Here is a 15,453-nt window from a genome sequence, read left to right as displayed (position 1 = left end):
GCAACCACCCCACCTACTGTTACAACCGAGGTAACAGAATTTATTTTTACGTCTGTTTTACGCAAGTTGTTAAAAAATTGCAACAGATATATGTGAAAAAATAAAATTCAAGTTTGAGACACATAGCTCAGAAATATGTAGATAGAATTGTTGCATAATTACAAATAAATAGATTATGATCCACAAATAAATGTAGAGAGGTTAAAAAAATACATGTATTGACAAATAGAATCAGGTTTACAAATAAAAATATTTTTGTCTTATTTGTTCTCTTTGTCTGCTTTCAGGACTTGGGTGAAAATCTGATTATGTTTTGGGTCACATTTATGCTGAAATCTAGAAAATTCTAAAGGGTTCACAAACTTTCAAGCAGCAGTGTATATACATATATGCATTTATGAATGTGTGCTGTTTTTCTCAATGTATGTTATCACTGTTGATGAGCTCACCAAGCAAAATTTTAAACAACTACGCTCTTAAAAATAAAGGTTCTTTATTTATCTATGGAACCACGGAACCTTTCAAATACAGAAAAGGTTCTTTCTAGTCGAAAAAGGTTCTTTAGATTTCTAAAATGTTCTTCAGAAAGGTTCTTTTAGGAAATGTTCACTTAAAGGTTCTTTGGGGAACTAAAAATGGTTCTTCTATGGTGTCAAGGCTGCAAAAATACCCTTTTGGAACATTTATCTTTAAGAGTGTAGGTTGTTATGGCAAAAAATAAATTAATTAATTAAATAAAGTGTTCATCTGCCATTTTGTTAACAAAACAGTACTCACCCTCATGTTGTTTCAAGCCCCTTAAGACTCAATTATCTTAGAAACACCATTGTTTTTAATACTCTCTGAATCCGTTCTGGAAATTTTAGTATGCATTTAACTCAGCATACAGTACATAACATTCAGAATAACAGACAAAACAAAGGTATACTTAGAGGAATTGAAGCCAAAGATACATGAATTAAAGAGGAATTTCATCATGTCACATTACTCATGCAAGAGGTCAGTGTGCTGCCAGTAATAATTCTTTTTTTCTTTTTTTTTTTTTCTTTTTAGTTTCTTCCCTCAGAAGATATTTCAGTTGTCCAACCCATCTGCTGATTTCAGTTTTTTCACCATGAGGGCCAGATGTCACCATTATACTATGAATAAGAAAAATGCATATTTGTTTGTTTTTTTACACGTTGTACATTCCATATTTAACTAGAATTTAATATATATGATTTAAAAATTGTGTGACATTTACTGCAGTTCTTAAAAAAAATTAAATATCTCCCTTTGGAGTAGACTTTGTAGATCTTTATAGGCTTTGTAGATCTTTTTTATGCCTAAACACCACAAGCTAGCTTCTTCAACCTGCTGCCATCAGGGAGGAGGCTGCAGAGTCTCCAGGCCAGGACCAGTAGACTGAAAGACAGCTTCATCCATCAGGCTGTCAGGAAGCTCAACTCTCTTCCAGCTCTGCCCCCACCCCCCTCTTCCTCCCCACACACTTTTTGAACCCTGACACATACACGCAAACACACACTCACAGACCTGCACCAGTCACTTTGTGCAGCATTGGTCTGCTAGCTACCTCATACCTACCTCTCTGTCAGTTATAAGACTGCTCTCTGTCACTTTATCATATTTATAACCTCCACTTGCACTATACTGTTGCATTTGCACTAATCTGTTTGGTTTGCACTCTCTGCCATGTGCCCTTACTTGTATATTGTTGTTGTTGTTGTTGTTGTGTTGTTTTGCGATTTCTATTTATATAGATTTTAAAATGTTATTTATTCCTGTAATGGCAAAACTGATATCTTAGCACCCTCTTGTGGTCCACTTTGAAAACCTCTAATCTAAAGCGGTTGTTTGTCCTTCAAATGAGCTACAGTTTAACACAAAAAAAAAAAACAAGGGTGAGAGGCGATTACCATGGCAATAGTTCGGATCCAGTTCTTCACGATGCTGCCATCATCAGATCCAAACAGGTCGACTCTCCCCTCCTTGGAGTACAGCTCAAATGTGTGTATAATTTAAATGCAATAATAGAAGTTAAAACAAATCTGAAATTGTGTTTATTCTACAATTATAAAGTTTAATAATTTTATATTTATAATTATTTAAATATCTTTTCACATTTCATTTTGGTGCTTTTGTTTTCAATAAAGCAAAAATAACTATTTTAGAAATATTAACTATATATTGTCAAGATATTTTGTTGTATGTATATATATATATATATATATATATATATATATAATCTGCAAAATGTTAATTAAAAACGCAGCACTAGGTAAGATATTTCACATTAAAGACATTTACATATAGTCCACAAGAGAAAATAATAGATGAATTTATAAAAATGACCCTGTTCAAAGGTTTACATACACTTGATTCTTAATACTGTGCTGTTACCTGAATGATCCACAGCTTTTCTTTCTTTTTTTAATTCATTTATTTATTTATTTATTTATTTTTTGCTTAGTAATAGTTGTTCATGAGTTCCTTGTCTGTCCTGAACAGTTAAACTACCCGCTGTTCTTCAGAAAAATCCTTCAGGTCCTTCATTTTTCAGCATTTTTGTGTATTTGAACCCTTCCCAACAATGACTGTTTGATTTTGAGATCCATCGTTTCACACTGAGGAAAACTGATGGACTCATATGCAACTATTACAGAAGGTTCAAACGCTCACGGGCCAAACCCGAGCTCGGAGCCCTTCCCCGGACAGCACGCCAAATATGCATTACTATACTCCGGCTAATTATATGTAAGCGTGAACTCGCAAAATACACAAACATGCTGAAAAAGCAAAGAATTTGTGGGACCTGAAGGATTTTTCGGAAGAACAGTGGGCTGTTTAACTGTTCAGGACAGACAAGGAACTCAAACTTTTGACTTTAGCTGTATATATATATACGTTTTATAAGTAGTAAGATCCAAAATTTTAATGTTAATTCATGTTCTTGCATAGTACAATGAATGTTTTATCTCAAATACCAGATAAAATTAAATTTTGATGATATAAAGTGTAATTTTAGGCTTTTAGGTCTTTTTGGAAGTCAAACACATCCTCACAAACACAAAAAAAAACCTAATATCATTGACATTCAATAGCCAGTCATCATACAGCAATTTATTTAATCAATGAAGCCATAGGGACTCAACATACCTGCTTTGGTTTTGTGATCTGTGATTGGCCGAGCTGATGAAGCGCTCTTAAAAAGATAGCCACACTGAGATCGAATAGACACATCTTTATCCACTCGTGTAAACGACTCTAATGAACAACAAATCAAGATGAGTGTGAACCGTTGTATCTAAGCACATGTACATTATGGTTTTGTATATTTATTTGTGCACCTGTGCTCAAGTTCTGCATAAGCAGCTCTGCTTGTACTGTTTGGCCACTGCGTTTGGCCAGAGACAGTGGAGTAGGGAGTTCTGGGATACCAGTGTTGCAGTTGATATCCGCCCCACAATTCAGCAGCGAGAGAGTGTCCAACAAATCACCAGACTGCACCGCTGAACACAGAGCCTAAGAAACCCAGAGCATGAACTTAAGCATCTTCGTCAAGCTCTTAACTTAATTTATATGCAGTGCTTAAAGCTTCAAATTTCTATGTTCATTTTGTTCTAATAAATGTTGCGAAAGTTCAGCATACTCTGTTAAGACTGCCTTTAAAGACTTTGGGACCCTTTTTCAAAGTTTTTTATTATTTTTTACACCTGAGTAAAGTTGCTTGTTTGCTTTAAAACATGGAGGAAGATATGGAAACTGCCTCTGTTGAGTCCTTTGCAACCAGCGATAATCTAAAGGTCCACAACTATGCAAGACGCTTAGAAAATGCTTTTGGGAACTCTCCGGACACTCCTAGTAAGTCCCCTGCTCAGTAGAAGTCTCCATCAGTCCATTCATTTCTTGCAGCAATTGAAAAGGTTAGCAAGTTACAAGAGGAGTCGTTGGTTAAACTGCAGTCTGTCAAGGCGTCGGTGAAGGAAAACATATCTTCAATCTGCAAGTTTACCTGCTCGCTTGAAGCTATGAACAGACAGGTGGAAGACGTGATGGAGAAGGTGCTTTCTCTACAGTCAAAGGTTGAGATGCTGGAAAAGGAAAACAAGTCTCTCAAGGAGAAATGCGGATTGGATAGCTACAAACGCAGATGGAACCTCCATGTAGCCGGGATACTTGAGCGAGAAGGGGAAAACGTCAAAATTATTGTCATTGAGTTGTTCAGGAGCCTCTCTCCACTCTCCACGGAGAAACTTCAGGACATGGTCGACATCGCGCATAGACTTGGCCCCAAGTCTGGAAACTCCAACCTGCGGCGGATCATCATCCAGTTTCTATCCCGCACATGTCGTGATGCAATATGGACAGAAAGCGAAACGATTTGAGCTACTAAAACAGAAAAAAAAAAACAGATCTTGGAAGATCTTACTCAGGATGACAAGGAGGTGAGAAACAAACTCTGGTCACTTGTTGAAAAGGCAAGAAGGGAAGGGGAAAAAACTGGGTTTAATGGGCCTGTTGCTTTCATTAACAGGAAGAGAATTTCTGTGCATGATATCTAGTATGCCTCTTACACTGTGCTCTTACAAAATTTGTTTTATTATGTAGTTTTTTTTTTTGTAGTTATTTCTTTCCACTTTACATTATTGTTATTATTACAGTTACATTATTATTTTATTTTTATTATTATCATTTTTATTTTTTTATTAATTTTTTATTATATATTACTTTTTTTATTTATTTTTATGGGTTTATTGGGTGTGTTGACTTCCCAAAATTCATTGGGGGAGCTTTATGCTCTGCATATCTTCTAAGAAGTAAGCTACTTCTTTTGTTGTATCTGTTTATAACAGTTGTTTTAACTCAGAGTTGAGTTCCAATACCATGTTTAGTTCGTATTTCTCTTGTTTTTCTTTGAATGTTAACGTGACTTAAACAAATGAAAAGCTTTATTTCTATACTGTAAATCCATGAAAAGGGATGTTTATTTTTAAAGAGACACATTCTTGTATGTAATGAAAAATTCTGGAGACCCAAAGAGCACTATACATTTGTCATAACTCAAGTTCGTCAGGTGGGGTGCTATTTTATTTAATGATTTTCAAGGAAAGATTATAGAATCACTTTCTTCAGGGATTGGCAAGATGGATTCTTGCAGATGTTCTCTTGGATAACAGACTTTATAATAGTTAATATATACGGGTACAACAATTCTTCATGTCAATAAAACCATTTTTGATAGTATAATCCTTAAATAAGTAATCAAAACTTAAATACCCCTCTGCATTTATATTAATTGGCGACGATTTCAATGAGGCATCAGATTTTGTTGTTGATAGATTTCCGCCCAGAACTGTGTCTAATAGCGTTAACCCCCTTATAGGAAAGCTATGCCATCGGCTGAATCTAATTGATGCACATAGATATTTACACCCCGATAGCCACATGTATACTTGGTTTAAGTCTGATTTTTCTCAAAAATCTCGTATAGACCTGTGGCTAATATCAGATTCTTTAATTTCATATTTGACTTCAGTGGAAATTTCATCTTCTCCTCTAACAGATCATGCAGCAATTGATATTATTTTTTCTGAAACTAAATCTAAGCGGAGAAGGAAAGTAACCCCAGGTTACTGGAAGTTAAACTGTTCTTTTTTACGATCTGAATCATACTGTCAGGAGATCAGGAAAATTGCGGAGGGTGTGGCATCTCAGGCGAATATCTCGGCCATTTCTAAATGGGAGCTATTTAAATATGAATGTAGAAAATTCTCTGTAAAATTTGGGAAAAATAGAATGTCTGTTAAAAGTAAAGAAATTACAGATTTAATTAGAAAGATGAGTGAGATCTTAAAAAATCCTAACCTGGGAGTGGATGACAAGGAATCTCTTTATACTTTACAAGGCAGTCTGGATGATTTATTTTTAGAGAAAGCAAGGGGCGCATTCATTAGATCAAGAGCAAAATGGCTTGAGTTTGGAGAAAAAAACTCTGCTTATTTTTTTAACTTAGAGAAAAAGGAGGCAGTAATAAGAGTATCTTCTCTCTATATATTAATGATACATTATCCAATGACCCCTCTGCAATCTCTTCTCGTGTTTTTAATTTTTATCAAAATCTTTACACTTCTTCTTTTGATTTTAATGCTTCATCTTTATTTTTTCATAAGATTGATTCGGTGATTCCTAAAATTAATAATCAGAATAGAGAATTTTGTGAGGAACCTTTTAATATAGAGGATCTTTTTAATGTAGTAAAAAGAATGCCAAACAATAAATCTCCAGTCTTTTGGGAGTCCATTAAGTTTCTTCTTCACGAAGCCCTTGTTGATTGTTTAAACAATGGTGAATTGGCAGAATCAATGAAACAGGGTCTCATTTGTCTCATTCCTAAGCCCAATAAGGATTCCAGTTGTTTGGATAATTGCCGTCCAATCACCCTTTTGAACTCTGATTATAAAATATTGGCTTCGGTATATGCTGATAAACTCAAACCTTGCTTAGCAAACATAATTTCTAACACTCAATCTGGGTTTCTAAAAGGTAGACATATTTCTAACAATATCAGATTAATTCTAGATATCTTAGATTACTCAGAACTAATAAATAAAGAGGCTTTAATTTTGTTCATTGACTTTTATAAAGCTTTCGATTCTGTTGAGCATCTCTTTATTTTTGAAGCCCTTTCTAAATTTGGTTTTGGTAAATCCTTCATTAACGCCATTCGTACTTTATATAATGGTATTAACAGTTGTGTTTCCTTAGCTTCTGGCACTTCCCCACGATTTTCTGTGGGTCGTGGTATTCGCCAGGGATGCCCCATTTCTCCTTTTCTTTTTTTTGTTGTCCGCTGAGCTATTAAGCTTGCATATAAAGCACTGCAATATTAAAGGTATAAATATTGGAGAGAATACATTGATCATTAGTCAGTTAGCTGATGATACTTGTCTTTTCCTTAAAAATGATTCACAAGTTGCTGTTGCCTTAAATGAATTTAATCTTTTCTCCAAAGCTTCAGGTTTAGTAGTAAACTCCAATAAAAGTGACATTTTATATGTACATGATTCAAACAAGAATTCTGTCAATGGTATTAAAGTTAAACGTCATGTAAAATATCTTGGAGTTGATATCAGCAGATCAGATTCAGACCGTCTCCATCATAATTTTCAGCCAAGACTAGATAATATTAAAATTTTTTTATGTTGTTGGCTGCAGAGAGACTTGACAATTTATGGGAGAGTCCTGCTGACTAAGGCTGAGGGTATATCACGCCTAGTTTACCCTGCTTTTTCCCTTTATGTTGATCAAAAAACTATTAAATCTATTAACTCTCTGCTATTCCGCTTTATTTGGAAAAACAAGACAGAATATATTCAAAGGAAAGTTATCATAAGAAATTATAAGGAGGGTGGTCTTAATGCGATAGATTTTGAAGCCATTAACCAGACTTTCAAAATTAACTGGATTAAGTATTGTTTATCTAATAATGAGTTACCCTGGTTTTGGATTCCTAACCTAATTTTCAAATGTTGTGGTGGCCTTAAATTTATATTGTCCTGTAACTTTAAGTGTAGTAAATTACCTATCAAACTCTCAAATTTTCATAAACAAGCCCTAGAATCCTGGAAGATTGCTTTTAAACACAACTTCTCCCCGCACACATGTATTATTTGGAACAATGAAAATATATTGTCTGGTAACAAATCACTTTTTTTCATTGAATGGGTGAATCAAAATATATTTTTTTTGTTTCTGATTTATTCAATGCTTATGGGGACCTTCTTTCCTTTCCTGATTTTGTGTCATTAAAAGGTGCAACAATCTCAGTAAAAGATTTTAATAAGGTGATTAAAAGTATACCTGTCAGTTTGAAAACTTTGTTTAAAGCTCATTTATGTTATGGCTGTATAAACAATCATTTTCCTACACTTGCATTCAATGGAGTTCATGTATTAGATAAAAAATGCAACAACTTTTTTTATCAGAAATGCTCTTTCTTCAACTCCAGGATGTCCCTCAAAAGCACAATCTAAATGGAGAATATGTTTTCCGGACTCTGATTTGAAAAACTTATGGACCTCTCCCCACAGTTTTTTTATTCCAAGTAAAATTAAAGAACTCCATTTAAAAAATTGTTCATGGATACTACCCTTGTAATCTAATCTTGAGCAGATTCTCTGAAAATATATCTTCTTTGTGTTCATTTTGTAATACTGATGAAGAATCTGTTTTACATCTGTTTTGTCACTGCCCATTCTCCAAGTCTTTTTGGTCAAGAGTTACCATATTAATATCTTTATGTTGTAACAAAATGATAGAAATAACAGAACCTATAATTTTTTTTGTCTGACGTTCATTCTAAAGACAGTAATCTTGTCCATACTGTATTATTGCTTTGTCTTCTGGGTAAATTTCACCTTCATAAAGCCAGAACTATTCATTGTAAACCTAACTTTAGATTGTTTTCATCTGATTTAAAGTCTTTTTTTGCCTCTTTTAACAATCTGTCCAAACCATTGAACTCAAAGGCTTCTAAAACTTTTACAATCCTTGAGTCAGTTGTACAACATCTTTGAGTTTTTGATGTCCGTTTGCCCCGTGTTACATCTTCATTATTGTAAAATTTGAATTTGCAATAAAAGAAAAAAAAAAAAAAAGAAAAAGAAACATACGGGTGACGTCACGGACAGGACATCTATGTTTTTTACAGTCTATGGTTAAAATAGAAAAAACATTGTTTTACATCATAATAATATTTCACAATTTTTGATGAGCATAAAAAACTTTAAAATACATTAAAAATCATACTGATCCCAAACTTTTGAACGGCAGTATAAAGCAGATGTTTGTGACAGGTACAGTTCAGTGAATCTGCTTGAAGAAACCTCAGGGAATAACACTTTGACAATTGCTTTTGTTCCTCTCAAAATAAAACCACACTCTGGAAAAATCATATTTCAATTTATATCTACACATCCATAAAGCTAATTTACACTGGGTGTTTGTTCAAAAACCTTACTAAATCAATTATTTTATTTCTGCTTTTGGTTCACATTGTAGTGTAGTGAGCCCAGAGCTTTCCACAAAACAGGAAGAGACTGTCTGACTGGTATGTGAATTGACACTATAAAAAAATAATGGAAATTTATACAAACACTGTGATCAGGCAATACTGTTATTATTGTTAACTAAACCTAAAACTATTAAAAATGTGTTCACTAATTGAAATAAAGCAGAATTCAATATATAAATATTAAAGCAAAAACTTAAAAAAAAAAAAGGTAAAGTTGAAGTCCTAAAATTACTATACCTGAAATAAAAATATATTTAAAGCTATATAAAAATACAAAAAAAGGAATGAACAAATTATTAAAGCTTAAACTAAAATTAAAATAAAAACTAACAATATATAAATAAAAGGCACTTAAAATATGAATAAATGCTGTAACAGTATATAAATAACACTGTGCCTGAACAAGTGCCTTCCAGTTTGTGCAAAATGTGAAAAGCTCCAGTGTTTACCTGAATGCTCTGTATGGAGTGGTGAGCGTGAAAGAGTGCTTGCACTGTAAAAAATAAAAAGTTGAGTTAACTTAAAAAATTAAGTTAATCTGCTGCACAGCAATTTTGAGTTTACTTTAAAGGAGGGAAGTTGTGCCAACTCATATATAAAAGTTCAGTGAACTTCAGTGAAGTTGAGTGAACTACCAGTCAGAGTTGGCACAACTTAGTTCTTGAAGTTCAGTAAACTCAAAAATGCTTTGCAGCAGATTAACTTAAATTGTTAAGTTGACTCAACTTAAAATATTAAGGTAACCAGCTGCAAAGCTTTTTTGAGTTTACTGAACTTCAAGAACTAAGTTGTGCCAGTAATTTTTTGCTTGAAGTTCAGTAACCTCAAAAAAGCTTTGCAGCCGGTTGCTTTAGTATTTTAAGCCAACTCAACTGCATTTTTTACTATTTAAATGTATAACTTTAAATCTTACATCCAGACTCTAAGCCACATTGTATGCTCCTCCACATCCTTTAAGAATACAAATGCATGCAGTATGAACAATACTGTAAATATAACACAAACAAGATTTTGTCATCATTACAGAAAGTATTTATTGGCATTCTGCAAAATGAACACAATTTAGCTTTTCTCCACTCAAACTATGATGTAACTAGGATGTGACTATTTACAATAAAAACACTGTTAAACAAAAAACACACACTTAAAAATTATTTTTTAAGTGCCAGAAAAATGTAACATTAAAAATATTAAAATTCTGCAGCCTTAAGTAAAGTTTTAAATCAAAAGTCCCAAAAAACTTTTATATAATTTAAAGGAAGCTAAACTTTACCGTCATTTTAAACGTTCATCTTGCTCCATCTATTATTTTGGCGCATCCATAATGCAACAAACACACTGGATCAAGAAGCAAAATATTTCAACTATTAACACAACACTTAAAGGAATAATTCAACCAAAATTATTCTGAAAATTTATCATTTACTCACTCCCATGTTGTTCTAAACCGTTGTTCACACTCAACACAAATTAAAATATTTTAATGAAATTTGAGAGACTTCTGTATTGAAAGGCTGTTCACCCAAAACTTCAAAGCGTTCATAAAGAGACCATAAATAATTAAATAAATATATAAGTTAATATGAATTGAGCAGTTTAAGTCTCCTGAAGAGACGCAATTGTAGGGATGCATGAAATAGGATTTAGAAAATAGTACATTTGAAAATAGTTTATTTTCATTAATATTAGTATATTTATACCTTTAATACTAGTTTTACTTATTAATATTATTTACATATATTATCCATTAACATTTTTGTTTTTCCTATAATGTATTTTAGCCTGTATTAGGGTTTTACACACTCACACAAAAACTAAACAAAACAGCATGTAGTTTCAGTTAGGTACTTTTATTTTTTTTTAATTGACATGAACTTGAAGCAAAAATGAAAATGCTCTAAAAACAGTTATTGGCTAAATACAAATAATAAATGACAGTTGACAATGAACATGAAAAAAATACATCAGAAAGTAAAAATAGAAATAGAAAATAAATGACAAAATTTCCAGGAATAATGTATCTTCAGGATCCTCTGTGATGCCTTTAAGCCCATCAATGTGGTGTGATTGAGTGGCAGTTTCTCTGCAGATGATGAGGTTGTGAATATGATGCATCTGAAATACACAGTTGAGTTTACAGTTAAAGAGTGTCCATGTGTTTATGTAAAAACAATTATGCTTATGAAGGCCATAAGCAAAAATTGACATATAAGCAGTATGCCCTTCAAAATATTAAAAAAAGAAAAAGTCATTTAAAGTGGGATCTTAGGATAGTTTTATATAGCTTTAACACTTAAGCATAGACTCAAGTAATAATTTTAAGAAAAATCTAACAATGAATAAACTCATTACCTCTATTACTTAGTGGAGAAGAGAGTATCCTTAACCGAACAGAGCTGGTCACACAAAAAAGAACCTAAAAAAAAGAAAAAGACATTATTGGCAATGGGAAACAAGTTACAATATGAAAGTTAACATTTTATAGACATTGTAAGAAAGAACTTCACCTGTTGAAACTGTGTTGATAGTCTGTGTAGCTGGATAGTTGATGTCCAGAAAATGAGTAATGAGGTGTTTTGACAGTTACAATTTTTTTTTTTTTAACCCTAACCAGGAATAAAAAAAAAATACCTCAACTCGGTTCTAAATAGACCTTTAAAGAACCATCTTTTTAGAGTGTACTTATAATGCAGTGCTAATTGACATAGCTTTTAAGCTATCACTGTATAGAAAACTAAAATATAATACAATTTCTGGGGGTTTTTTTAATACATGTTATATAAGGCTCAAACTCACAGCACTTGCAGAGATGGAGCAGCATTTAGTGTGAAATGCGTGATGTGTAATGTGATCACGTCTCTTCAGAAGACTTTGTTTAAACCAGGGGTTCTCAACCTTTTGCAAGCTGGGCCCCCCCAAAGCTGGTTCATTGCAGATTTCAAACGACCCGACCGCCGCGACCCGAATATCATTAAAAATATTTTTGGATGACTCGTAACTGCGGGTAACCGCGGGTGAGCGCAAGCACCCGCTCATTTTGGATCAACCCGCGCATCACTGATCAAACAAATGAGCGCCGTTTTCTAAAGTCTATGAGCGCAGCACACACAAATAAACTAAATTGACATACTGCAGTTAAATTTCAAAATGTGGTGTTTTTATATTTATAACATTTGAATACAGTTCAGCAACATACATCACACGACCTGACGACCAAGAGAGCTGACAATTGACCATCACTTAATTTCACCTCACGATTGAAAATGTGACACTGATTTCATATGACAGTTCAACAAACAAGTTAATAATATTAAGTCACTTATATTTTTGATGAAATAATGACTGTTTTGGTCTATTTTAGCAGCGAAAATAGATCCGATGAATCCAGACAAAGATCACGAATTTGCATTTTTTTTTTTTTTTCTGTTTTTTTTGCTCCCATCCTGTAGCCTACTCGCGCCCCCCCATTCGATTCTTATGTATTTGTTTTACAATCTCTTTATGAACATTTTGAAGCATCAGAATTTTAGGTGAATAGTTTTTCAGTGAATGGACAGAAATATCTCAGGTTTCATTAAAAATATCTTAATTTGTGTATTAAAGATGAACAAATGTCTTATGGGTTTGGATCAACATGGCTGTGAGTAAATGATGACAGAATTTTCATTTTTTTGGATGATCTAAATTAAACCAAAGAGGACAGCAACAGCAGTGGTAAGGCCATGTATATATTCCAACACAATCTGCGTCTCTAGTACTACATCCTAGGCACCTTTAGGTTTGAGTGGATGACAACATCATCTTCCAGTAATAGTTAAGATGCTCATCTTCATACCCTTGGTGTGGACATCCTCTGGCTTTGTGTCCTGCAGTAAAAAAAAAAAAAAAAAAAAAAAAAAAAAAAAAAAAAAAAAAAAAAATTATTTTTCCTACTAAATATGGAATATTTAAAAATTTATAAAACATTACTTATAAAACATTAAATGTTTAAAACATAACAAAAATAATAATAATAAAATTCTGGATAAGGACTAGTTTTTACCAGTACAGAAATAAGTCAGAAATAATACAAAAAATACATGTATTAAAAAAAAATACTGCATATCTTCACTGTATGGAATAAACTGACTCTTATTGAAGCTGCTAAATTTGTTCAGTCAAGAGGAGTGAGTGTTGTCTTAGCTTTTTATTTATTTATTTATTTTTTGTAACATTAACGGAACAAATATCAGCAGGTTTATGAGGCTAACGTTAATGCACGGATCAAATTTACACACACACAGGCGATTTTATCTCAGACGTTGACTCTCATTTCAGACTTACAAGTGATTGTTTATGTAAATGATCACATTTTGACATAACTTTATGTGTATTTGACAGTTTAAGCGAACTAAGCTGCTACAGAGAGATGAATCTGTGATCGCATATTTTCTGCACGCTTCGGCTGTGTCAATAAACACGTTTATCATCTTACACGTCTTGCACTTTCACATATATGCACCAGTATCGCGGATTCACAAAAAAACAAAAAACAAAACAACAACAACAACTGTGTGCCAGATAAACTATAGTTTAAAAAAAAAAAGCTAACTTGTGAGAGAGGTTGCCATGTTATGAATTCGTTAATTATCTACACGTTATATTAATCTATACCAAACATAATACATTATGTTTTCATTCATTATTATTTCTAAGCAAGCATCCACTTCCTGCTTTCGACCTGTCATATCTTTGTGCATTAAGAACTGTATATCGCAACGATTAATGTTTATTTGCAAATTTAAATTATTTATGGGTTTTTATTTTTATTTACGCATTTACTTGTATTTAATGTATTTTTTTTGTCACCAACTCAACACTGAAAGTTTCTTTGAAAATGTTGTCTTAGAATTATGAATTGATAAAGTGCCATTTTTATAAGAACTACATGACAGCTATTGCTTTGTTCTGATAACAAAACCTTTCACAATAAATTATGTGTACATGTAGAGATAAAATATTACGACGGCGTTTTAGTGCCACCTTAAAAAATAAATAAATGTAAGATTACGAGATTAAACTCGTAATATTTCGAGAATAAACTCGTAATATTTCGAGAATAAACTCGAAACTACGAGAATAAAGTCGAAATGTTACGAGAAAAAAGTCGAAATGTTACGAGAAAAAAGTCGAAATGTTACGAGAATAAAGTCGAAATGTTACGAGAATAAAGTCGAAATGTTACGAGAAAAAAGTCGAAATATTTCGACTTTATTCTCGGAATTTGCCTCTTTTGTGCAGTCTGAAATGGCGACCAGTGGTCGACTCCACGGATATAGGTGGTTACATCTGTGTGCTATTCGAAGAGGATATGTTGTTTCTCAAGAAACTACATATCGCCGCTTTTCCACTATCAGGCCGAACCGTTCTCTTCGCTTAACCGTTCCGGTCCGGCAGCACGGATACGATTTCATTTCCCACTGTGGTGCTGATAACGGAACTCTTTGGAATGTAAATACAAATGCGTCAGTCGTTGCCTTGGTAACGCAATTGTAATATAAACAGAGATATGGACGATGATCAGATATTTCTGTTTGTGGGACTTCGTTAAATAACAGAAAAAAAGGACACAACTATAAACAACGCAAAAAATAAACAAGGCGATGACAGGTATAACTTTACCAACAAATGCTGAGGGGATGTACATGCCAACGGAGACGGACAGCGTTCTAACAGTGGAAAAACGGCTTATGAGGTTGATGATCAAATAAAGCAATCGACCCTGAAGGAGCTGAACACCGGCACGCTCAGTACTTCAGCCGGGGTCCCAACGCATTGTGGCATATTCATATGATAAACTCAAGCCGTACGGCATTGCAATTAATGGTTGCACTGACAGCTTCAGTCGGTTTGTGTTGTGGATGGAAGCATGCAATACATTCACGTAAAAATATGACTTTATTTTCGTAATTTTGACTTTATTTCTCAAAATACTACGATTTTAATCTCGTATTACTACGAGTTTATTCTCGAAATATTTCGACTTTATTCTCGTAATATTTCGACTTTATTCTCGTAACATTTCGACTTTATTCTCGTAACATTTCGACTTTATTCTCGTAATATTTCGACTTTATTCTCGTAACATTTCGACTTTATTCTCGTAGTTTCGAGTTTATTGTCGAAATATTACGAGTTTAATCTCGTAATCTTAGATTTTTTTTTTTTTTTTAAGGTGGCACTAAAACGCCGTCGTAAAATATAGAGATTACCTCATGTTAAAGAAAGTTGGAAGTCCAAAAGCGTTGGACTAAACAATAGGAATAGGAAAAGGAATAAACTCAAAGAACATGCAGTTAGAGTATTTCATTTTATTGGTCATACAAAACAGCAGTTTAACA

Source organism: Labeo rohita, chromosome 5, assembly GCF_022985175.1.
Source record: "Labeo rohita strain BAU-BD-2019 chromosome 5, IGBB_LRoh.1.0, whole genome shotgun sequence".
Taxonomy (NCBI): Eukaryota; Metazoa; Chordata; class Actinopteri; order Cypriniformes; family Cyprinidae; genus Labeo; species Labeo rohita.
This window is presented reverse-complemented; position numbering follows the sequence as displayed.